We start from the raw sequence: 26,757 nt of genomic DNA on the forward strand, positions 1-26,757 counted from the left end.
ATCCCGAAGTGTTTTGAGGTAGGGAAGCAGTTCATTTTGTTACACTCATTACGTAGGATCTCTTTGTGACAGGATGACCAGTTCCCTCTCCCTGAAGCTATCTGTAAACCAATACCTGCTCAGGGAGGGGGAGGCTTTGAGATTTTTGTCTGACAACTCAGTTCAGAGGGTGAGTCTTTTGTCCTCCGCCAGTTGTCTTCATGTGGATCCCTTGATGTGTATCCAGCATAAAAACCGGTGAAATGCCAGCATATCACTCTTTGATTAATGGGTACATATATTAGCCCCTTGATGCATTGTATAGAGTGTATGTTTTAAACACGGGATCTAATCTGAAACTAAAAGAAAGTGGCTGCTTTTCATTTGGCAATTTGGAATATTTAAGAACTTATCAAAGAAATTATTACCAAATATATTGAATCTTCTCAAAATATTTTCTGATACTGAATAAATGCTATAATGTAAAGCCATTTCTTGTTTATTCTATTTGCGCTGTGGAGGTGCTATTAGGAAATTAATTTATTTAACATATTTATCAAGCGCCTATCGTGTGCCAAGGATGGGTGTGGGCATTAGGAATACAGCAGTGAACAGAACAGACACTTGCCCATGCAACATTAAAAAAAATACAGTGTGGCTGAAGGATGTGAGTGAACCGTGATGGTGTTCTGCTAAGTGAAATGGGCCAGTCTCAAAGTAACGAATCATATAGGATTCTACATGTATGAGTTACCTAGGTAGCTGGATTCATAGAGGGAGAGAGGATGGTGGTCCCCAGGGGCTGACGGAAGGGGAAAATAGGGAAGTGCTGTTTAATGGGTAGAGAGCTTCAGTTCTGCAAGATGAAAAAGTTGTGGAGCTTGAATACTTGGTAGTATGAATGGACTTGACACTACAGACCTGTGCAGTTAGAAATGGCTAAGATAGGAAATTTTAGGTTAGACGTATTGTATTTTGCCACAGTTAAAAATTTAAAAACTTAGGGGTACCTGGATGGCTCCGTCGTTAGGCATCTGCCTTCTGCTCAAGTCATGATCCTGGGTCCTGGGATCGAGCCCCACATTGGGCTCCTTGCTTGGCAGGGAACCTGCTTCTCCCTCTCTCACTCCCCCTGCTTGTGTTTCCACTCTCGCTGTGTCTCCCTCCGTCAAATAAATAAATAAAATCTAAAAAAAAAAATAATAATTTTTAAAAAACCCAAGCCATAGTGTGAGTATACACTGGTGTCAAACGTATGCTAACACAATATACTACAGATAAGGAAAATTGGGCATATGCCAAGCAATGATAACTGCTGTGAAGAAATAGAAACTTGGGAGGGGGATAGAGTTGGGAGTGATGGTGGAAAGTAGATTGCTATTTTAGACCTGTCCCAAAGGGCTCTCTGGTGACAGGACGTTTGAGCAGAGACCTGAGTGGAGTGAGTTGTGAGCTCTGGGAGGGAACATCACAAACTCTGTAATCTAACTCTGTCGCTGTATTTGTTTAATTTAAATTGTGGTTCATCTCTAGAGGGCTGATGTTTGGAGCGTTCAGTTAAATTTGTCCTATATGGGGGCACCTGGGTGGCTCAGTGGGTTAAGCCTCTGCCTTTGGCACAGGTCATGATCTCAGGGTCCTGGGATCAAGCCCCACATTGGGCTCTCTGCTCAGCGGGAAACCTGCTTCCTCCCCCTTCTCTCCCTCTGCTTCCTTCTCTGCCTACTTGTGATCTCTGTGTGTCAAATAAATAAGTAAAATTAAAAAAAAAATGTGTCCTATATGTCCTCTTGGATTAGGTTTTATCAATCTGTATATAGGAACACACACACACACACACACACACACACACACTGTATCAGGGAATCCTGTTAATAACATCTGTAGATAAAGAGCCTTATACACAGAGGATGTGTATGCAAGCATGTCTCTTGGTGTAAAAATGATCCTGGAATTATTGCAGAAGGAATCTTGGTTATTTATAATAAAAAGTATAGGGTCTTCAATATAGGAAAGAATTACCAAAGGGTTGCCTCTTTCTCTAATATTTTAGAGAAGACAGATCATGTGATTTTGGTATGGAGCTTGCTTTTAATGGAAAGAAAACTGGTTGTGAGGGAGGTGTCTGTGAGTGTGTGCATGTGAGTGTGTGTGTGTGTTTGTGTTAAGAGGGAGGGTCCAGTGTGGAGGAAGGCCACATGGAAGGGCAATTCTAGGGGTTCATTGGACCAAGGAGAGGCCATGAGTTGATGCTAAGAGCCCAAATCAGGAGAAAATGAGGTCCTTTTGGTTAAGGAGGAAGATCTTTGAAACTGAGAAGTTGAGGGGCATCAGAGTGGTTGTATATGAAAGTTTGTCTGTAGTCAGGACAGTTAAAAAGAAGAAAGAAAGAAAAGAAACCACCGTCGGTAAAAGAGTTCAGCAGTTTGCTAGCTCTGTGAGAAAGGCGTGTGTGATCGATCGTTCCTTGTAAGCCATGCCTGGCCTATATCATGGGGCTGACTGGGACCCCTTAATGGGGTTCTGCTGGCTCGCCTAGAATAAATGACCTTTCGGAATTCCTTGGAGTCCGTAACACGGTGTCTGAAAGTGTATATTCTTTCCTATTCACTCAGCTTGAGCACATGGCTTGATCTCTGGAAAACCAGACTACTTAGCTTAGCATGCTGGGTCTTCCAGGAGAAGCTGCTGCCTGGCTTCCTGGCTTTAATGGCCTTAATCTCTGCTACCCAGGTGAGGGTCTGGGTTACCAAAGGTCCACAGGTTGCTGCTATGCCTCTGTTCACACGGCTGGCTCTGCCCACCCGCTGCATGTCCCCAGCCGTTGTGCTTGGGCAGGCCCTCCCTGCTCTGTTGGGAGTTGGCCACACGCCGCTCATGCCAAGAAGCCTCATTTCCCTCATTTGTTGTCATACCTGTATATTCCTGCCTGCTTAGGGACAGGGACCTGTCTGCTTTTTGTTGGTCTCCCTGGGGCCAGCACGCTGAGTTACTTCAGGAATGCTTATGGCCTCTGGGTTGACAAAGCAAATTGTCTACGCGGGTGCCTGTTGTTAGGACGCAGAGATTTTATCCGACACAGCTTCCTCATAAATCCTCAGGCAGCTGAAATCACCCCAGTACAATAGCCATCTGAGCAGTCTTTATAGAGCTTGGGGACGCAGAAGAGAACACATTCCAGTGACTCAAGATGCATGAGAAAGGACACCTTTGTAGCACTTTGGGTGGAGTTTGGAGTTTACATTTTGAACACGGACTGTGGGGTACTTTATGCTCATGGCCAAGGGGAGTTAGCTTCCTATGCCTTTAGCTGCTCCCACTCCCCATTCTGACATCTAAATACCCACAGTCTCTTAAGGGACATCTTCAAGCTCTATGTCAAATGCTTCTGTGTGTGCTGCTTTTTCTCCTTCCTTTTCTCTTTCTGGTAATCACCTTGTCAGTTGGCAGTGGTGCTCTAGCTCAGGTGTGCTCTTGATCGATCTGGAGCCCGGGGCTGGTGATTTAACCTGATTCCAAACTAGTACAATGACTCCAGTAATGACCTGACCTTCGTGCAGTGCTTCCCCTAGGCTTATGAGAAGGCACTGACTGAGAGCATATATGGATTCCTTGGGTTGAGTTCAAGAAGAGCTTTGTCGGGGCACCTGGGTGGCTCAGTAGGTTAAAACCTCTGCCTTCAGCTCAGGTCACGATCCCAGGGTCCTGGGATCGAGCCCCACATTGGGCTCTCTGCTCAGCGGGTATCCTGCTTTCCCCTCTCTCTCTCTGACTGCCTCTCTGCCTACTTGTGATCTCTGTCGGTCAAATAAATTTAAAAAATCTTAAAAAAAAAAAAAAAAGGAGGAGCTTTGTCTTTCCCAAACATAACCAGTCCTTCTCTCTTTTTTTTTAAATTTTTTATTTTTTATAAACATATATTTTTATCCCCAGGGGTACAAGTCTGTGAATCACCAGGTTTACACACTTCACAGCACTCACCAAAGCACATACCCTCCCCAATGTCCATAACCCCACCCCAGTCCTTCTCTTAATTCACGACTTCTGTGTCCTGTGATACAGGTTGGTGTGCTTACCTCTTCTGGAATTTGGACAGAGACCATAGTTCTTCATTTACTGATCCTGATAACACATTGTCTTCGAAAAAGACACAGGGGCACCTGGATGGCTCAGTCTGTGAAGTGTCCAGCTCTCGATTTCAGCTCGGGTGGGGATCTCAGAGTGTGAGTGAGATTGAGCCCTGTATCAGGCTCTGCACTGGGTGTGGGGCCTGCTGAAGACTCTCTCTCCCCTTCTGCCCCTCCCCTTCCTGCTCTCCCGTTTTTAAAACACACACACACACACACACACACACACACACACACACACACACATGTTTCTGTTCCTCCTCCACTTTGGTCCTCTGCTCCTGGTGCACAGAAGGTTCCACACTTGCTCACATTTAGGCTAGCACGGGGCAGGTTAGACTGCATACAGAATAATGCCGGGTATCACTGTCATATGGTGGAAATAGTGAATAGCACCATGTTCCCTCTGCCTTGGATCCGCTCCTCCTTGAGGGGTCCCATGGCTGACCCAGGAAGCTCTTGCCCATTGCAAAGCCTGCTAGCAAGAGTGAGAGCATTGAAACAGCGTAGCACATTCAGGAACTGAATGCTGCCATCAGGAGGATAAACAATCATCGTGCATAGATGGGGGAATCTCCAGTGATGTATGATTATAACATTTGATCTTGCTTTGTGCTACTCACTTTGCTGTCATTACGTAATTCACCTCTGGGCACCCTGGTTATAGTAAATTTAAGGAAGTTGGACTTAACATAAATACTGAACTCATATTTATAAGATAAGGTATATATCTGCAGCACTTACTGGCATACACTTTAGGCTCAATTTTGCATCTGTTGCACAAGAGTCAAACGTTTAGATCAGCTTTTAGTATCGAGGTGTGTGTGTGTGTGTGTGTGTGTGTATTTTCCCCCCCAAGTGGTAGAGGAATAATGCATTTGTGTATTGTTGGAAAAACCTTCTGGAACTCACATCACAGATGATAAGAAAATGTTTTTGAGGGCAGCCACACAGTCGTTTTTGAGTTATGCAGTCCAGGAAAATAAAATAACTACCAAATGGGGAAGGATAAAGCTAGTTAGGAAGTTTGAGATTTACTCTCCAAAGTTATATCACATATAAAATGAAAAGAGCCAGATGCCCTTTCTTTGCCAATGTAATGTAATGTAATGCTGTCATCGATACACTTATTGAAACTTGATTTAAAAAAAAAAAAAAGGAAACTTGTCTTTCTCTTTTGTCTAAGAGTAAGGGCTTAAGGGAATGGTTTTCTGCTCAACACCATTATCTTGAATTTATACTCACGCAATAGTTACCCCCCCCCAAAAAAAAAAACAAAACCAGGCATGACTGCATTGTTGGCTTTTATAAGATTGGGTGGGAAAAATGAAAACTTTGGGCAGTAATGAGAGATTTCTTCACTCTGAGACCAAACTTCAAATGCCCATCAGATTCAATAAATTTGTTCTGGATTATGAAGAGTTTCTAAGCTTTCCTAGTACAAAAACTCAACCTGATTTTCATCTAATTTTCCTTAGTCAAGGTGAAAGGGAAACTTGATATTAAGATTTTTTTACAGTAAGTAAGGCAGACCACTGCCCTTCTTTCTGGCAAATTAGGAAATGCACTGGAACATTCTTAACCAGCCTTATTTAGCAAGATTAGAATATGTCACTTCTTGCCACTGCATTGTCCCTTTCTGAAGAAAGGGTGATTTATGGCTCTCTGGATCTTCTTGTGGTATTAATAACATTTTGAGCCAGCTGTTTTATTGGGTGTACACAGAGGGTAATTAGAAACATCTGAGAGTCCCGTAATGTGCCCAGAAAACCATGACGTTGTATGGAAAAGAAAAAAAAAAAATTCATGCCAAAGTTGTGTACTTGGTAAATAGATGAATTAGCATTAAACAGAATTTACTCTGTATTATACACGTTTTGAAAAAGAAGCTAACTCTTCAGGCTGAAAATATCCTCTTATTGAAACACATTCACTGCAGAAATCATAACCTTATTTGGTAAAGGACCTTCTCAGTGTGCTGTTCATACAGTAATTATCATTTCCCTTCTGTCAAACTTCATCATATTATAGACCGTTTTCTGCCAAAAGTATTTCTTCTTTTTACCTGGCAGTCACTTGAAATCTTCAGAATTCTGAGGGATCTCGTTTAAGGAAATTAACTCTTAGAAACATACTGCACGAGGGACAAATAGTGTCCAATTTGCCTAATAGTCTATCCTAGAAATCAGGGTGGGATTCAAGAGCTTGGGTTCTGTTTTAGCTGGTTATTTGAAATTTGATCTGTTCCTGTGGTGGCTGAGTTTGAATATTTGGGTATGCAGCAATAACAGCGGCTCAATCAGGGTCTGATTTAAATCAGGTCCTGTTCTCTCTTCCCTCAAGACAAAATCTAGACAAGAAACCCTAACAATTTGCTGGTGGCTTGTGAATGGTTCCTTTCATCTTCATTCACAAATAACAAGCCCTCCTGACAAGTCAGTGCTGAGTCAAACTGACACATCCCAGGCCATGGATAGGGTTCAAGCTGGAGGCGTCCAGTATCTTTTCAACCTGTCTTGCTTTGTGTGTCTCCATTGGGTGTGCCATTTTGGTCCCATTTGATCATTTTGAATGGGGTTCCTCGTCAGTCCTGAGATGAAAGTGTAGCTAACTATACATTCTGTTAGAGGTTGGCGGTGACTTAATGAAGCCTCTAGAAGGAGAAGTGGATTCACCTGTATAACAGTGTTCATGGGGGTGAGGGAGGTAGGAGAGTAGTTAGAACCTCTGGCTGAAACCTGACTTCAAATGTCTGCCTTTTCCAATCTCTGAATCAGTGGTTCTCAGTCCTGGTTCTACAGGAGAAGGTCCTATGGATTACTGAAAGGTACAGATGCCCAACCGACCCAGCTTGTTTCCTGAATCAAAATGGCTGAGTGTGTTTTGGATGTATATATTGTGAAAACCACTGATGCTGGCGATTGTTAGACATGACTCTGATAGAGAACCTGTAGTCTAAGCCAGAGCCTGTCACCCTTCCATGGTCAGGAATCACTGCGAATCTTGACAAAATTCAGGTTCTAATTTAGGAGAATTAGATTACTCTCCTGAATTCGAACTAGTTCGAATTCAGAAGATTCTGCATTCCTAACAAGCCCCTGGGGATGGCATCCTGCTGGGCCATGGACCACCCACAGAGTAGCAAAGATCTAAGGTGTTATTAATTCATAACAAAAAATGATTTGAAAAAGATACGTTATCATTATTTAATGATACTTACCGAGACTTACTGAGTCTGACACTATATTAGGTAATGATTTCTAAATGCTATATAATCAAAATATGTTAACCCTTTGCAACATTCCTACCTCCTTTCCTTTCTCCCTTAAAGCTGGCGTTTCCTCACCTGCCAGACAGCCTCTTGGGGGTCACAAAGGGTAGCATCTAATGCCTGTGTGCAGGGCTGCCTTCTCTCTTTACCCTTCCGGTTCAGCCTGCTCTAGCTGGTCTCCTGCCTTAAGAATTTTCTGCAGAAAGTCTCTCTGTTCATCATGTCCCCTGAATTTCAAGGGATATGCATCAGGCTCTCCAGATGATGGTCCCCTTCCCTCCCTAGGGCAGCAAGGTGGTTTCTGTAGTGCAGTGGGCACCCCACACAGTGAGATGACTGTCACTGACTTCTGTCAGCTTTGGAATGCAGTGCAAATCCCCTCATGGAGGTTAGGCATCCGACTCTTGGTTTTGGCTCAGGTTCTGATTTCAGGATTGTGGGATCGAGCCCCGTGTCAAGCTTTGTACTGTGTGGAGTCTGCTGGAGACTTTCTCTGTCTCTTCTTCTGCCCCTCCCTGCCGTGCTCTCTCTCTTTTTCTCAAATAAATGAAAATAAAAATCTTAGAAACATTCCATTTCATAGTCTGCACAACGATATGCAAGGGCAATGCTCTTTGTCTACTAGTAATAGGACATAAATTTGAATTATTTTTCTGGATGAAATGACATGGGAGATGAATTTGCACAGATCCATTCGTATTCCAATGAAGCTCTACTTGTGAGTAATAGTAAGCCTTCTGAAAGGACTTGAGAATACAGTCTTCAAGATAAGGCATACTCAAATGACACCAACTTGTCCAAACCCTTTATGCAACGATCATCCTGGATCTTTGATAACATCATCTCTGTCCTGCACTTTGTTACACCTGAGCTTCCCAGGGACCCCTGCAGTGCCGAGATTTTGATTCGTGAATATGATATGAGGGAGCACCAACAGCATCTTAGAGAATTGACTTAATGGGAAATAAAATAGAAATAAAATAAAATGAATTCATTAGCTGGGATAGCAGAGCTAAAACTCTCTCTTCCTTTTGTCCCCACAATCCCACTGTATTTCCTTCCCCCTCACTCTGGCCCCTTCCTTTTTCTTCACGTGCCTCTAATAGGCATTTCCCCAGGGGCGCATGCTCAGTGCCCTTGGTCACCATGCAGTCTCTGGTTCACACCCAAAATGCAGATGGAAAGGGGGGAGCCGAGATTGGTAATGGTTCTCAACATGGGGAAGTTTTGTCCCCCACTTCTCACCAGGAGACATTTGGCAGAGTCGGACATTAGTAGTTGTCTATACTGGGGGAAGGAGGAGTGGGTTTACTCCTGGCATGTAGTTGGCAGATGCCAGGGGTGCCCCTGAACATCCCCCCAGTACAGGATTGTCCCTACAACAAAGCATTATTTGGTCCCCAGTGTTAACAGTGCTGAGCTGAGAAGTGTGCTTTAGGCATTGCTGCTTTTCCCTATTGGACAGTATCTCAGACCGTCTCAAATGTTTTGTCCAGGTCCCTGGAGAACCCACCCGCTTAAATCTCAAGATTGTTCTCCAGCTAAAACCATCAGTGTTCTGTCACAGGGCACTTTTTTGGTGATGGTGTGGGGGCTCGAACTGACAGCCAGTTTTTCCAGCCCTCTTGTACATGTATTGGCTCCCGGAGGCCAAATTCGCATTTGATAATTTATACCTGATGGGCATGTTGGATTTCCAAGGGTGAGGGATTGAGATGATTTGTGGCGTCTCTGGGTGACTCACGTGGGCTTGATTGGCTTTTATGGGGATTCTTTGGAAACCGAAGAAATAACAAGTGGGAAAATGCTTAGCATGGGAGGCATTTTTTGCACATCTCAGAAGTGATCGTATAATAGAAACCACTTTTCAACACTAAGCGTTGCTACCGTACACGTTCATTTGCAGAGTGTCTGTGCTACGGCCGTTGGAAAGGGAGAGAAAGCTGAGTGTGTTTATTTGAACCATAGCATCATCACATGTTCAAATAAACATAGCACCTTGGGAGGGTTGCAGGTTTGTTATTTCTAACCCAAATGTCTTTCCACATGCCTTTTGAAGGGCCATTTTTGCCAAGTTTAAAGGAGAAAACTATCCAAGCATTGAGAGTCTGACATATTATTTAACTTGTTGAAAAAAGAAAAGCCTCTTTGTGGCCAAAACACTCCAGGTTAGCTGGACAACGAGGTATATCATGTTTTTAAAGCATTTACTTTTGGCCTGAGAAACAGCCCCAGAGAGCAAGTAAGACCTTGCCCTCACCTGCGTATAACCTCTTACACAGTTTCCCCTTAGGTTTTGGTCATCTTGCCCAGGAAACTTGGAATTTTCAGTTGTTTGGTACTTTTTTTTCCTTGAATGAAATGCCTGTTCTTAATTCCATCAGCACAGCAATATTTTATTGCTGCTTTTCATGAGACCCTCAGTCCATAAATCACGTGGCTGATTTTTTTTTTTTCCAATTGTATCTCTTCTTTCTTTCTTTAAGTTGTGGTAAAATATACATAAGACAAAATTTACCATTTTAACCAAATTCAAGTATATACTTCAGTGGCATTGAGTATATTCACAGCGATGGGCAGCCCTGACCACTAACCATTTCCAGAACTTGTCATCATTTCAAATGTGCTCCATACCCATTAAACAATAATTTCCCGTTCCTCTCTCCCCTCGCCCAGCTCCTGGCAACCTTCGTTCTACTTTCTGTCTCTCTGCATTTGCCTGTTTGTGGTACTTCATATAAGTGACATCATGCAGTATTTGTCCTTTTGTATCTGGGCTATTTCACTTAGCCTGATGTTTTCAAGGTTGATCCCTGTTGGCAGCATGTGCCAGAATTTCCTTCCTTTTTAGGACTGAATAATATTCCCTTGTATGTGGAGCGACCTTTTCTTTACTCATTCATCTGTTGGTGGACATTCAGGTTTCCATCTGCAGTGAATAATGGTGCCATGAATACTGGTGCACACGGAGTTGTTGGGGACCCTGCTTTGGTTTCTTTAGGGAATATACATAGAGGTAGAACCAGTGGATCCTACAATAATTCTGTTGAACTTAGAGGAGCAATTGTCAAACCGTTTTCCACAGTGGCTGCACCATTTTCCATTCCCACCAGTGGCATGCTAGGTTCTAATTTAATAATATCCTCGACAATATTTATTACTCTCCCCCACTGACTTTTTTTTTTTTTTGTGATACCCACCCTAATATGTGTGAAGTGGTATCTCTTTTTGGTTTTGATTTGCATTTTCCTAATTACTAAGGAGGTTGAGTGTCTTTTCATGGGCTTATCACCATTTGTATATTGTCTTTGGAGGCATATGTATTCAAGTCCTTTGTCCAATTTTCAATTGGCTTGTTGTAGATGATTTTTTAAAAACTGAGATTTCCAGGGGGACCTGGGTAACTCAGTCTTTGGTCATTTGCCTTTGGCTCAGGTCATGATCTCAGGGTCCTGGGATCGAGCCCTGCATCAGGCTCTCTGCTTGGCGTGGCTCCCTTTCCCACTCCCCCTGCTTATGTTGTATCTCTGGCCGTGTCTCTCTCTGTCAAATAGATAAAATCTTTAAAAAAACCAACAACAACTGAGATTTCCACTATGCTACGAACTTAATCAATAGCCAACACTGAATGCAAGTCTTCTGGGAGACCTGAGTTCTGGTCCTGGTCCTGGCCCTTGAAAAAGACTCATTTTGAAGTTTTAATTTTTCATCTGCAAAAGGATGAGTTTAGGCAGTTGATGTTCATGATCCCTTGTAGCCCTAAAATGATAATATCCAATCTCATATAAAACCCATTTTTATGATTAAAAAAATACAATAGAAGTAGGATTGGGCTTTCTTCAGTATGTTTTATTCTGAACCTATTTACTGCTATTTCCTAGTATATGCAGTATGTTCCCTTTTTTAGTTGTCTGACTCTGTTTTCCAGTTTAAATCAAAGCATGATTTTATGTGAGTCTAGTGACCTATTGTATAGTGGTATGTCATTGCCCTTGACAGGTTTAAACAGAAAATGGGAAACCTGAGACTTTGATAAGCTTACAAATGACTGCTGGTTGGTTTTTTGTGTGTGTGTGTGTTTTTTTTTTACCCCTTGGTTAGTTATTTAAATCAAAATGCTCAGAAGTGTTTGGCCAGAAACAGAAGGACTCCATGGTGGCCTGAAGGACACACAGCTCTTGTAGTACGGAATGGGAGGATGTGGATTTGGGTTGGATCAGTCAGGTTGTAGAAGGTTCATTTTTTTTTTTCTTCCTTTTTCTTTCTTTGTCTTTTTTTTCCTTTCTTTTTAAAAAAATTTTTTTCAGAAAATTGCCGTGAAGGCCTACATGCCTTGGAGTACGCTGGGTCTCTTCTACAAACTGTAACAGATGTGTGGTTTAGGATTAAAAATCTGAGCTGCAAGGATTTAAATCACCTTATTGGGGGGAATAAAGTCAAAAGCTCATTTTAAACTGAAGAAGCACAGTTTTTATAGTAATTGAAGAGATAGCTTTTTCCATCTGATGGGTGTTTGGTTTCATTGATCTCTAGCCAATTCTTCTGGTTATCTTAATTTACTTGGATTAACAGCTCCTTGAATTTTTTCTTTGTGCGGACCTAAAGAAAAGGCCGGATGAGTGAACATTCTTCAGCAGCTAAAGGACAGAGTTGAATAATGCTTCTGCCTGAATTTCCACCCCAGCTCTGTGTCCTTGGAGGCACCAGTGGACTCCCTTCCGTAGGAGACTGGAGGACGGAAGGGGAGAGAGGTCAGGGTATTTATTCCCACTGCTGCGCGCAGTCTCTCTGGGGTCTTGGTGATTTTCCACCTGAGGCCACAGCCTCTGTCAGGAGGAGCCCTCTTTGCCAGTTTCTTTCTTCTGCAGTTCCAGGGTATTTGTTCTCACTGTGGTTTTCCCGAAACTCAGTCGAGTTCCTGTACAACTACGTCCAGAGTCTGTTTATTAGGGGCGTCTGGGTGGTCAGTGGGTTAAGCCTCTGCCTTCAGCTCAGAGCATGATCTCAGGGTCCTGGGATCGAGGCCCGCATCGGGCTCTCTGCTCAGCTGGGAGTCTGCTTCTCCCTCTCACTCTCCCTCTGTTCTTTCCTTCTCTCTCTCTCTCAAATAAATAAATAAAATCTTTTCAAAAAAGAGTCTATTAGACTGTCTTCAGTTTTGCCACATTTTAATGTGCCTCTTTGTCCTGACTGTGCCTTGACTGACACTAAAATTAGAGTTAAGGACCCGAATGCAGATTTTTGAGACAGTTGATTTGCATGGCATCTTCTTTAAAAAAAAAAAAAAATGTAATGCACTTTTGTAACATTATGTAACATATGGCACAAGATTTGAAAAACACAACAGGACCTACCCTGGAGTGAAAGTCTGTCTAGTCTGTTTGCTTAACAGTTAATATCCGCACAAACGAATCTGCCTTTTTTTTTTTTTTTAAGGCTGCGTACTATTTTATCCTGGCATATACTGTAACGCAGTAAACGTCACTAGGGTGTTGCGTATTTGCCTTTTCAACCTTTGCCATTGTCATCTGAGCTGTAGTGAATAATGAATTTTTTTTTTTTTAATTTGTTTGACAGGCAGAGATCACAAGTAGGGGGAGAGGCAGGCAGAGAGAGAGGGAGGGAAGCAGGCTCTCTGCTGAGCAGAGAGCCTGACATGGGGCTCGATCCCAGGACCCTGGGATCATGACCTGAGCCGAAGGCAGAGGCTTTAACCCACTGAGCCACCTAGGTGCCCCAATAATGAATTCTTAGTATACATATGTGACTATCTTAAGGATTCATCAAACCTTAGAAATGAAATGGCTGCATAAGAGGGGAAGTTCTTGCTTAAGTTCAATGGATAATTACCAAATTGTCTTTAATATAGTCGAACTTGTATACATTCCCAGTCCAGAGAATTTACATTTGGGTTTAGAACCCCGATTTTCATCTCCCAAGGCAGAGATTGTCTGTTTGACCGTACCCTTTCCAATCCAGATTATTAAGCATTTTGAACTCGGAGTCTTCTCCTGTGTCTGCAGTAGGTTTGTCAACCTCAGCGTTATTCCCATGTGGGCTGCCCAGTTCTCTGTTCTAAGGAGCTGCCTTGTGCATTGTAGGATGTTTTATGGAGTCAAGTGGCAGTCTCCCCTCTCCCCCTCCCTAAAAATGTGGCAACCAAAAATGTCTCCATTCCTTACCAAATGTCCCTGCGGGCAAAAATCACTCCTGGTCGAGAACCCAGGTGTCCAAACATTTTTCTCCTTCGCTGTTTTTCTTTTCTACTGGATTGTTGGTGTTTTCACTTTACTTATGGGAGTGGGTTTTTCTTTATACACTGTGAAGAAACTTGTGACTTTTTTATGTGGTTAGAGTTGCCAGTGTGTTTTTTCTTCCTTATATACAACTAATAGGGAAATTTGTTTTTGATAAAATTTTATCCATCAAGTCAAGGTACCGGATTCTTCTTCCTTTGATCAGCAGTGACCCCCTCTTCAATACTACACAACAAACTCTGAGGGGTATTCCAGGATAAAGCCTGGATGTTGTTGATGAAGAGCTTGTAAATATATTGGAGTTTATCAGAAATTTTAGTTTACCACTTAGGGAATGCCTTCTGTATGTACAGCGCAGCGCTAGACATTTTATATGCATTCTGTCTTCACCTTACAACCGCCCTGATTGTTCTCACTTTCTGGGTGAGGAGAATAAGGTACGGACAAGGTAAGTAGCTTGCCTAAGGGTACCGGGCAAGTGAGTAAGCACAGCGAGGTTTTCCTCAGAAGCTGCGCCCTGCCCTGTGCATGGTGGTGTCTCATAGCTCCCTCTGTGTCAGCATGGGCGCGAAGCCTCAGAAGAAAGAGTGCATTTGATGTGTCTGGTCTCTCTTCTTTCTGCTGGGCATGGACAGACCCACATCCTACTTTCATCCATCACATCTGATTCAAGTTGTTCACTGACTCTTGGGGGAAGCTCAGTCGTGTGTGTGTGTGTGTGTGTGTGTGTGTGTGTGTGTAAGTCTTCCCCGTTTGTGGAACGGAAAGTTGATGCCCACCTCAGAAAGTTGTTCTGAGGGTTTGGTGAAGTGTGGTTTCTCAGAATGCCTTCTGACCACAGCAGCGTCCACATGTTCACTGTGGTTATTCATTGCCTGATGGCTGTGCAGCATATATTTGATGACATCAGAAAGCAATTCATTAATCGTAACGCTGAACATATTTTGACACACTGTAAGATAGGAGATTGGCATCAACAAATGTAACCAGTTTATGTCTAATTTCTTGTGTACATTAAACTTGAAAAATATAAATTCATCACATTGCCTAGTAAGTCGATGTTTCTATGTCATTTAGCTGCAGTGTTCAGTCTGATACAAATTATCTTCTCTACATAGCTTTAATAAATTTTAGGAGCATCCAGAGAACTTTGATTCAGTTTAACTTGCTATATGGGGTTTTCATAAAGAATTTAAGCATTTCACAGTTCCATATATGACAGATTTTACACAGTTGATAGTCACTCCATTGGTGACTAAAGAGTGGTTTTTTATTTGGAATCAAGGCGTGTATGGAAAGCACATGGAATGCCTCCCCCTACCCCCACCCCTTCTGAAGTACTTGGCCTTTGAAATTTAATATATAATTTAATCTTAAAATTATAGATGTTGAAAAATTTATAAGTCACACATCAAAGGTGTTTGGATTCCAGACACTGGCTATTGTCTTGGTTCTTAAGAAGTTGTTACGGCAGAAAGCATTAAAATGTGGTTAATGCCTGTATGGGAATGAATTGCTGTGAGGACAGCAGTGAAGGAGGGAAAATGGCGTTCCAGAAATGGCTTCTCTGTGGTCATTGGTGTTCCGGAAAAGTCGAGAGCCAGTGGTCATACAGTTGTACCAAAGAGTCCTGTGAGTGGGAGATCCTTCGAGCTGAGAGCATCTAATTCACATTTTTCATTTTATAAATCTGAACACCGAGCCCCAGAGACAGAAGGGGACTACCGCACTGTCCAGCTAATGGCCGAGTGCTCATTCAGACTCAGACTTATGACTCTCATTATATTGCCAAATGGGATTTTGAGGTTTAAGGTTCTATATCTGGAGATTTCTTGAAGTGGCCTATTGGAGGATGCCGCTGTGTGGTGATTTAGGAGGGAGTATTAGAGCTGGATTCTGCTCTAGCTCTAGCCTTTCCTACCCCATTCCCACCCAGACAAGATGATAGTCACTGGGGGAAATGAGGATGTCAATACTCAAAAAAGAATATATATGCAAAACAGAATATTCCCCAGTCATTACGTAAATTTTGCTCAACCATACAGTGAGTAGATAACACTGAAAACTTCAGATAGAGACTGCCATGTGGAATACCAAACCCAGATATACAGGGATTTAGAATTAAAAATGCAAGCAGTCATGCTGAAGAAATAGCCCAGGGCTTTGGCACACAGGCCCTCCCGTCCCCGCCCCTGAAGGCAATTTGCTGCCCACAGCACCTTATGCAGGGATTGGTAAAGCCTGGGTGCCAGTTATATGCCATTTTCTGGAATGAACCCAAAGGAGAAATTGAGAGAGGATGTCTCAGTATGAACACAAGTCTGGGAGACTCACTTTTCCTTGGCTAATTCCTAGAGGGGGTCCTGAGTAACTTTTTCTTAGCTCATTGAAAGGAAGTCGAGTAATAAAGGACCTATGATTCATTGACTTTGTGGTTATCACAGGAGTCACCTTTTAGCCAGAAAATGGAAGATTTCTTTCCAGTGATTCACATGTATTACCCAGAACATTTTGCCTTCCTAGAACTTAAAATATAAGCGAAAATCCCTTAGTGTAATAGCTTCTAAATGAGACAAATCAAAGAGTCTTCCATTCTGTCTCTCTTCGCCCCCTCTACCTCTTCCTCCCCCACTTTTCCCCCCCACTACCCCTCCTCTGTAACCCTGTTCCTTCATCTGGACCATACTGTACCTAAATGCGGAGTAGCTGTGAAGACAAAAGTCTTACCCATCTTCAAAATGATAGAAACCCAGAGTTTTTTTTCTATGAAACTGTTGACACAGGCTTAGTCTAGCACTTCAGGTAATGAGGCAGGAAACACATTTCTTTGGAGAACTGTTAAGGTAAGACAAAATGCCCCTTGTGCTTCTTTGTCTCATGACCAGACAGAAGGCAACGCGATGGGAATGTGGGGTTCGGGTCTGCCGAATCCCGGCCCTGAGTGTGCCTCTCTGAGCGAGGGAACAAAGCTGCGGCCATACAGCAACAGCTGCCTTTAGCTTGGCTCCCTCCCCTTGGCCTTGACTGAGCCCTGCTGGTCTGCTGGTCTTCACAGAGAGGAGGAGCCTGCTGCCTCTGTGCACGCAGCGACTGAAGGGCTTCCTGTCACAAATAGCAGAAAGATATGGGTCCTTCTGAGCCTCAGCAAGAGGAATGGCAGTAGTTCCTCTGAACCTCGTGCTTGCTGTCAAATCAGGGCTCAGCCCGCTCAGCAGCCCCTTAACCAAGCAGTGGAGTCTGAGTCATCAAAAAGCCACCATGGTGGTCACCTCCCTACCCCAGCCCATCTACCTTTTAAAGACAACATCACGCCGGGCACCTGGGTGGCTCAGTAGGTTAAAGACGACATCACTGGTTCCAATTCCAGAGGAAGAAGTCTGCTCCTCCTCTCTTCGGTCGTTCGTCTCTCTGTCTCGTGATTTGACTTGTGTTTCAGTAACAGAAGGACAGGAGCTCCAGTGTTTGTGCTTCTCTGTGGAGGGTCCCGGCTGAAGCCGCATGCTGACTCTGCCCTGGGACCTATGGGTAGGACCTATGGGGCTGCTGTAGCTGCTTGTGTGATGATTGAGTGACTTTCTAGAGAAGCAGAATTCCTGTTAGAACTCTGGGGAAAGATCTGGCCTGGAGGGGCAGGGAAAGGAGAACTAATGTTTACTGAGCACCCTCTGGGCCCCCAGCGCAGTTGTAGGCATGGTTCACACAGTCTTTCTCTTCTTCCTGAGAACAATAGCGGTATTATTCCCATTTACCGATGAGAAAAGTGAGGCCTGGCAAGTCCAAGTACTCAACCCAGAGAATTAAAGATTCACTCCAGGGACACCTGGGTGGCTCAGTTGGTTAAGCAGCTGCCTTCAGCTCAGGTCATGATCCCAGCGTCCTGGGATCGAGTCCCACATCGGGCTCCTTGCTTGGCAGGGAGCCTGCTTCTCCCTCTGCCTCTACCTGCCACTCTGTCTGCCTGTGTTCACTCTTGCTCCTCTCTCTCTGACAAATAAATAAAATCTTAAAAAAAAAAAAGATTCACTCCAACTGCAAAAATAACTGTTGTGGACAATTTCCATTTCTATAGCCACATGGAGAAAATTTATTAGGGTCTTGAAGAGACCTGCCCCTTTTAATTGTTGGTAGATGAATAGCCAGACTCAAAGCTAATGGGATCCAAGTGTCTTGGAATTCCTTGGAGTGGGTCATTCATGTGGTTAGGGCAGTGCTGCTTCCAAGGGGATATTTTGACTGATTGTGTCAGCGTCCTTGGGTGGCCCTCCCCAGAGTTTCGATGCCTGTGTAAGTTTGGTTTCCTCTAGCTAGCTTCTAAGCTTTTACAGATGACACACCACATCTTCATTTGTTCTTTTAATAATGATTCATATACGAAATTGGAAAGTATGGGAATTCAGTGCAATGGGTTGACCTCCAATAGAAATAGGCTTTTTTAGCTCTGTTGGGAATAACTGCATTTTTAGAGACAAGGACCCTGGTAACTAGGTTTTGGGCCTTTGCAGTTAGTAGCAACTACTATTTCTGCCTCATTATTATTATTTTTTTAAGACTTTATTTATTTGAGAGGGAGTGAGAGAGAGACAGAGCATGGGATGGGGGAGGTTCAGAGGGAAAAGCAGACACCTGCTGAGCTGATAGCCTGATTTGGGGCTCGATCCCAGGACCCTAAGATCATGACCTGAGCCGAAGGCAGATGCTTAACCCACTGAGCCACCCAGGTGCCCCTCTGCCCTATGATTATTGATCATTGAAGTACTTAGGGATGTAAAGTAGAGTGTGCAGTGTGTTGAGAAGGATTCCGAGTCTACGTCTAGGCCCAGTAGGAGCCATGAGAGGTTAGTACTCTTCATTAGAAGGAGAGACTATTTCCAGAATTGGAAATCATGGTTCACCTCCCCTTCCAATTTCCCCCAACTCCCTTCTCCACTCTAAGTCCCCATGTCCTCCATGCTATTTGTTATGCTCCACAAATAAGTGAAACCATATGATAATTGACTCTCTCTGCTTGACTTATTTCACTCAGCATAATCTCTTCGAGTCCCGTCCATGTTGCTACAAAAGTTGGGTATTCATCCTTTCTGATGGAGGCATAATACTCTATCCCCAGGGGTACAGGTCTGTGAATCACCAGGTTTACACACTTCACAGCACTCACCAAAGCACATACCCTCCCCAATGTCCATAATCCCACCTCCTTCTCCCAAACCCCCTCCCCCCAGCAACCCTCAGTTTGTTTTGTGAGATTAAAAGTCACTTATGGTTTGTCTCCCTCCCAATCCCATCTTGTTTCATTTATTCTTCTCCTACCCACTTAAGCCCCCTCTGAAAAACAATCTGAGGGTTTTGAAGGGACGGGGGGTGGGAGGTTGGGGTACCAGGTGGTGGGTATTATAGAGGGCACGGATTGCATGGAGCACGGGGTGTGGTGCAAAAATAATGAATATTGTTATGCTGGAAATAAAAAAAAAACACTGAAAAAATAAAATAAAAATTTTTAGAAACCCAAAAAAAAAAAAAAAAAGAAGGAGAGACTAGAGCGCCTGTTCTGTGGCTGCTGCTTCCATGGGTCTTTACAGTAGCCACTAGTTTTAACAACCATGACTGGGCCTTTCCATCACCTGACCACTCCAGAATCTTTTAGGACAATGTGCACACTTTGAAGATACCATGGTAGACTGTAAATATTGATGGCCGTTTATTAATGGTGTGCCTTGAGAAGAATATTAATGGTCTTAAATCTCAGTTATCTCTACTGTGGTTTGACATGAAACTGCCATTCTCAGGGTTGCTAAAAACGTAAATGAGACAATGACTATGGTATCCTAAAAAGAGTAGAAATCCATGGGGTGCCTGGGTGGCTTAGTGGGTTAAGCCTCTGCTTTTGGCTCGTGTCATGATCTCAGGGTCCTGGGATCGAGCCCCGCATTAGGCTCTCTGCTCAACAGAGAGCCTGCTTCTCCCTCTTCCTCTGCCTGCCGCTCTGCCTACTTGTGATCTCTCTCTCTGTCAAAAAATAAATAAAATCTTAAAAAAAAAAAAAAAAGAGTACAAGTCCAGCAGTTATTAACACCTTTCCCTTACATGGAGGACAGATAGCCATTTCCTTATTGAAACGTCATTGTCCTTGCCTTGTGCAAACATTTTCATGTGGTTGGTTAGATAATGTCAAAATTGGCATAAAAGCATTTTAAGATAGGTTATTTCCATCACTTAAGACTAGATGTATTAGCTGAAAAGTTTTAATATATTTTAACTTATTAATGAAGTAGAGACTTTTCAACAGGTTTATATTGGGCATATTGAAGAACTTGGATCTTAAACTAAACATTGATGTGTGATAACTTTTACTGACAAGTCTTAGAAATTTCGGATCGTTTGGTTCCTTACTAAATAATCTCTTCTGTACTTCAGGACCAAGCTCCTTCAGCTCTTTGTTCTGTATCTCCCTTGGCTTTTGAATTGCTTCTTTTCAAATGGAAATAAAGTAACAGTGAGCACGTTTGCTGGCAGTCCTTGATAGTTCCATCAGCATCTGAGGAGCCCATGTGGAAGAACTTATTAATACTTAAGAATTTAAGAATAGAGTGACAGCCGCAGATAATTTGTTTTGTGAGGTTCAGAAGAGCGAATGTGGAAGGAGGCAGTGGTATTGTTCCTCTCTACCTTTTGTGGGGGCATGAATTTAAGGTGCTGGAATAAAGGTTAGGGTTTATCAGTCCTGAATGTTGGTTCAGGAGATTTGTACTGGCTCATATGTGCTTCAATAGATTTATACACAAGAGCATATAAAGATAGTGGTCACACAACATCTTAAAATCAAAATGAGTCCTTAAACATTATTTTTCTTGTTGGCTTTAGGAATTCTGACTAGATGTCATAATCATATATCTAATAATCGGAAAATTCCATCAATCTCTGTTTTTTTGGTGTGTTTCCTATGTGGTGTTGGTTCATGAAAACTGGACTCTTCCATTTTAATTGTAAGAAGTCTGCAGATTTATGCAAATGGTAAAAGCAGAAATTTTGTTCTTGTCCTCAAGTCAAAGTGCAAGCTTTCCTCATCTGGACCATATTGGTTATACATGTTGACAAATAAGAGTCGCTGTCTTTCCTCTGCATGGCTGTTGATCAGCTTGTTAGAAGCTGGAAGATATCTCATCATAAATCACTCATGAAGATTAGGAACAAGCTGTGAGTTTATCCACATGTATAGCATTTCCCTTTCATTGGTAGTAGAAGCTTTTCTATAGAGAGAACAGTGTAAGTGAGCAATTAGTCGGATTTTGTGGGAGGTGTTCAGTGCCAGATCCCAGACAAGGACTCTTGTCCTCAGACCCGTGACTCACAGACGTGGCACAGATGTATCTGAGAAGCAAAGACAAAGGGCTCTGGTAAAGAGAGGGAGTGCTCATTTTAGACCTAAGAAATAGGAAGCTTTAAGAGACTTTGAATCATTGCTTCACACTGGAAATATTCAGTATGTTAAAAATTATGGAAAGAATACAAAATACAGTTTAGAAATATTCTGGATATAGCATTAAAAGTTCTAACACAATCTGAGGCTTGCGACCAAGGTAGCAGAAGTGTTCACTCTTTCCAGGATTGCTGCTATCTAAGTCGTGGAAAAAGCGTTAGAGGGAAGCTAAAATATCATGGAACGCTGGCGGAAACTATCCCTTCACTTCAAGCATTATTACCCTACTTATTTTGATGTCATTTGGAATAAAAAGAAACAGAAAAGGCTGTACTGGGAATAATTCTTAACTAGTCCCTGCATAAACCCAGACAGAGTTTAACTTCGGGTCTCCTAGCCTTCTGTTGGAGGGCTGGCAAGCTGGCTCTACTGGGCTTCGTTCAAACCACTGCATTTATTGGACATCTACTTAGGCACTCTAGGTGCACAGGCAGAGCTCCTAGGTCTGCAGGGGGCGATCGAGGGAGGCTTTACGGAAAGAGTGGACATGGAATGGCGGTGGGCCCAAGTACTGAAGAAGAAAGGAAGGTGTGAATTCTTCTAGAATCTAGCCAGGTGCATTGGATGAACGGAAAAGAGAGAGTGGTATGTTCCAGAAAATCACATGTAATTGGATTTTGTGGTCAAAAATGCCCAAAGCAGGACTCCGTGGAGATAAGACCATGGTGCTTGGTGTTTGATGCACTATTACCGTGAGTAGAGCCGCTCATTCTTACCACAAACCCCATGAGGCACTTACCCCCCTGGGACTTTTACCTCAATTTCATTGAGAAAACACATTTTTTTTTTCTTTTAGGCAAGAGAGAGCCACAGAAAAACGATGTAGGGTCATGAGCTAACTGAGTATCTATGTCAGAAAGTACATTTTAGACACAGTATGGAGAGAGGTGAAAAGAATCCAGAGGGCTTTGCCATAGTCCACTCAATATCCAGTAGCCTGAACTTGGACAAAGGCATCAGGGAAGGCAGAGGAAAAAAAATAAATAGGAGGGTTCCTGAAGATGAAGAGGGAGGAACAGTAGGACTTGGTCACAATGTGCAGGTTATGGAACAGAGAAGAAATTGGCTCCAGTGTTTGTGGCTCAGAAGCAGTCATTGCTAACATTTTGTACATCATAGGATTCATAAGAGTTTAGCACCAAGAAGGAAATGTATATTTCAGTTAGGTTTGTTGTTTTACTAACTAGAGAACCAGGTTCCAGGGAGCCAGATTGAATTGCCGGAGGTCACTGAAGCTGTGCGATGCTGAGTCAGGGCTGGGACTTGGGTCCCTTGGCGCCCAGAAGAGAGAGCTTCTGATATATTAGACTTTCAGCTTGTGCAGAAAAAAATCTCTGTAGTGAAGGTGATTTTATTACATCCAGGAAGCATTATTGTTATTACTATGGTTATTATTATTATTATTATTATCTGGATCTATTTCCTGGTAAAAGTTACGGACCAGAAAAAGTGAATCCCATGGAAAGTGCTTAAGTCGTGAAGTTGCTTAAATACATCAGTTCCAGATTTAGTAGAATATTAAGGGTGAAAACGTTTTGCTCCAAATAGCTTGTTTGTGAAAATACATCTTTGGCATTTGATAAGTTTCAGGCACCAATAGTGCTGAACCTATTAATAGGTATAAAAGTTATGAAACGTTTCCCTCTTTCCCCCTTAGCTTTTTCAAGTTACCAGGTTAGTTGTGGAAATTACCTCTACCAGAACAGAGTCACTCTAAAAGTAGATACACATCTAAGAATAATGTGGGCCTTTTCTTATTGTTTGGATTAGGTTGTTGTATACTATATTTACTATAGGTATACTTATATACTATATAGCTTCATGTTGAAATCACTTTGGTAAATATTTTAGTTTGTAAGACTTATAGTATTTCATTTCATATCAGTAAAAATGGTTGCATGGTGCATTTTGATTCTGAATTAAAACATCCTTATATAGTTGCCTTAAGTTCAGTGTCTGACAGGCCATAAAAGGAGAGGGGAAACAGGAGGCATAGTAGGGAAAAGTTTCTGAAATTCTTCTTCGTATACCCAAGTAGTTTCCCTGATGATACTTGGTTTATTTAGGAAAGTTGCCAGAAGGATTTGGAAATTTTTCTAGTCCTGATTAATGATGGTAGTTTTAATTTACTTTTCTTCCATGTCTCTGATTCTTATCCTGTACAAAATCTAGACTTCCAGTTGTTTTATTGTGGTAACTGAGTATTAGCGTGTACACTAAGATGTTTCAAAAGTTAACTTCATCTGAGGCTGAGCTGCATCTCAAGAGAATTAATTAGAAACATACCCATGGGCCAATACTGGGGATTAGAAAGAATTATCTTCAGGAAGTCAGTTTTGATACATATTGTCTTGATTTAATGGAATGTTCCAGATCCAGGAAGTATATATGGAGCCCTGAGGAATGAATAGGCATATTTTAATAACCTGAACTTGACATATCAAGTTATTTAAGTTAAATGGAAGGAGACATCTTGGCTCATCTCATCAGTTGGTAATGAATCACATGGCTTTGAATAGCTTTAGCATTTGACTCTGGAAAGTTCTGCTGTGTGATTTTAAGCAGTCTGTGGTGGAAGCTCTCTAAAACTACATCTGTCTAACTAACTTTTCAAAGTAACCAACTCCCTCCACTCCTTTTTTAAAAATATACTGACTGATGCCTACCACATACTGGCTCTTTCTATCTGATAGTTCACCCCATATATACTATATCCCCCTCTCCCCCAGGTCTAAGCTCAGTGGCTACAAAGGGTCAGTTCTTTTGTTTCTGACCAGAAATTACATCATTGAATGAAATATTATGTAAACCAGTCAAAAAAAAATGAGTGCAAATAGGGATTTTTTTCCATGAAAATCAAGTCAAATGATTTGGAAAGACAATAAAAGCAAATGACTAATATAATATTCATGGTCACTTTAGGGTCAGCTAAGACAAAGTTAAAAAGTTGGAAACTGAACTATTAAAAAAAATCTAGAACTTGGCATTCATTTGGCTTCACAATCAAAAAATTGTTCTGTAAAAAGTTCCATTTGCTCAGTTATTCCTTCAAAAAATATCAGGTACCCACCATGTGACTAGCATTTTGCTAAACTCTAAGGATGGGCCACTGAAAGAGGCAAGGCCCTGAATAAGATTTCCTCCCTCTGGGGGCTCATGGCCTTTTGGAGAAATCAGACAGGCACCCAGAAAGTTCCAGTTCCATGCTGTCTATGCCAAGCTGCCCTGCACATAGGTGTACTGCTCATCTGTGGCAGGGAGTGGCATCTATTAGCTCTTCTGTCACATCAGGGAAGGCCTACGGATGAGGTAAAACTGAGTCAGAGGCTTGAGTTGAGGTAGTAGGGTTGGGTGGTAAGTTGGAAAGGAGAGAAGAGACTGTATAGAACCATACATGTGAGACAGAGCATGGCGCTTGGAACTGACCAAGGGTTGGGTATAAATGGAACTGAAGAGGACATGACAGCAGTAGTGGGAAAACAAGCTAGATGGGTAGCAAGGACTAGATTAAGAAGAGTCCTTCTGCCATTGCTGGATTTTGATGTCTTCTGCAGGGGATACCCAGCATCTCTGAAGTAAATAGGCAGGATATTGATGTGTTCAGCTTTTAGCTCAGAGGAGTCTGTATCTCAGAAGGAATGATCCAGGAGAAGCTACTCAAGAACTTTATTCCTACCATCCACGTAAATGGTAATGTCCATAGGTCACCCTCTGGTTCCTGTTAAACATTGTCATCCATCTCTGCACACAGGTACAATATGAAAAATGGAATGCTGTGTAAGATAAGAAACATGGATTAAATTTGTTTTTAATCTAACAGGTTGTAAAATTGAAACTCGAGATGTGGTCTTAGAAACTTTCAGTATTGGTGCTCCTGGGTGGCTCAGTCAGTTAAGTGTCCAACTCTTGGTTTCTGCTCAGGTCAGGATCTCACAGGTCGTGAGCTGGAGCCCCGCATCAGGCTCTGCACTTGTTGGCTGGCGGGGGCAGTCTGCTTGGAGATTCTCTCTCTCTGCCCCTCCCCGCACTTGCGGCCTCCCTCCCACCCCCCCTTTCAAATAAATCAGTAAATCTTTTTTTTTTTTTTTTTTTAAATAAATTTTTAGTATTTCGTATATATAAAAACCCATTCTTCTGTCTCTAGCTTAGTACCTGCAAATCAGGCCTGTAAGTCTAAGAGGAAAAGAGTGAAAAAGCAGTTGTTTTCTTAGTATCTGAAGTAACAACTGCTGTGCAGTCAAATCATGGCAGCGATGGTCAGGGGGTTATTCAGCCCATTTTGACCGTGAGTGTAGGCAATCTCTGTCTGCACCTGTGTGTACCCCCTGCATCCTATGTGTAAGACTTTGAAACCATCAGTGCTGGGGAGAGCTTCCCCACTAGCCTGGAGAGGCCTCTAAACTGGTTGTCCTTGGGCATTTTTGTGTCACCTGGAGGCTTCCAGGCCACACTCCTCTCTGGGGTCTTTCCTATATAAGGAAGGTCTTGGGAGCCTGTTGTCCCACTGGAGAGCTTTCCATTCAGGAATCTAGAAAGATCCAAGGCTGAGCTTCTCCAATGTCTCTCCCTTCAGCAGCTACACAGCCTACCCCACTCTCTTGCAAGTGAATAACTCCTTCATTGTGGTGGTGTTGACTCTTGGTGCTGCCGCTCACCGTTCCCTGCCTTACTACTTGCCGGGAACTGCTGACTCCTCAGGAGGAGAAGGCTGAAAGAGCTCCCTGCCCTTTACGAGGAACAAGGCGAGGATAGAGAGAGCGGCCTCGTGGGGGCATATCCTCGCCACGGCCGCGCAGTGAGGAGGGAGCCATGGGAAAGTAATGATCCATGGAGGGTGGGGATAAAAGGAAGCTGCCGACGGCCCCTGCCGACGGGTGTTTATAGTAGTGGTTCCCAAACATTGTCTACCCAGAATTTATCCCTTTTGGCATCTGCCTGGATTTTACAGACCCCATTTAATTTTATTACCCAGTATGTTTCTTCTTTCATGTCTCCCAGGGAGGGTTTCTCTGCTCGTGTGTTAGTCCTGTGCCTCGCCTCCTGTCCACCCCGCATTCTTCCCGCGCTCCCAGCCCAGTTCCGCCCGAAACTGCCACATTGTGTTTCGTGTTTTCTCCCCCACCACGTTGTGTTTTCCTGATTTTGAAACCTTCTATTCACAATAGCTGCTTATCTTCAAAAAGTGGGAAGGCAAGTTTTATGTAATAATAAATACTAAGATATTTAGATTGCAGTATGAAACGAAATTAGTTATAATCCGTATTTATTCCCTGGGTAGAGACTCCAGATGGGATGAGTTACACAATTTAGCAGAAGAGAGATGAAAATAATCTAGAAAGTTAGCATGAAATAGGTTATTTATCAGGTACTTGGAGGTATAGTAGGTTTTAAATGGATGAAACCGGGGAATATATTATCGAGAAAGGAGCGTACAAAGTTAATTATATGAAAAGAAAATGCGTGTGTCCAAACCAAACTAAACGAAAAGGAATGGGAAATATATTTACAATGATTATTTCATCAAAGGACAAACAAGATCTTGAAATCTCTTGTCCATAAAGCATTGTGAAAGTAATTAAAATCATCAAGACTCTAAGGGTTATGGAGAATATATAAACGTGAATAGGTCAGACAAGAGGAAATAAAAAC

At 42.6% G+C, this 26,757-nt stretch overlaps 1 protein-coding gene across 11 annotated transcripts in view; it reads left to right on the forward strand.

Moving 5' to 3' along the window:
• Nucleotides 1-26,757, forward strand: part of LTBP1 (latent transforming growth factor beta binding protein 1) — a 406,687-nt gene that overhangs the window by 171,760 nt on the left and 208,170 nt on the right. The gene's annotated exons all lie outside the window — the stretch shown is intronic.

Source organism: Mustela erminea, chromosome 7 (assembly GCF_009829155.1).
Source record: "Mustela erminea isolate mMusErm1 chromosome 7, mMusErm1.Pri, whole genome shotgun sequence".
Classification (NCBI taxonomy): Eukaryota; Metazoa; Chordata; class Mammalia; order Carnivora; family Mustelidae; genus Mustela; species Mustela erminea.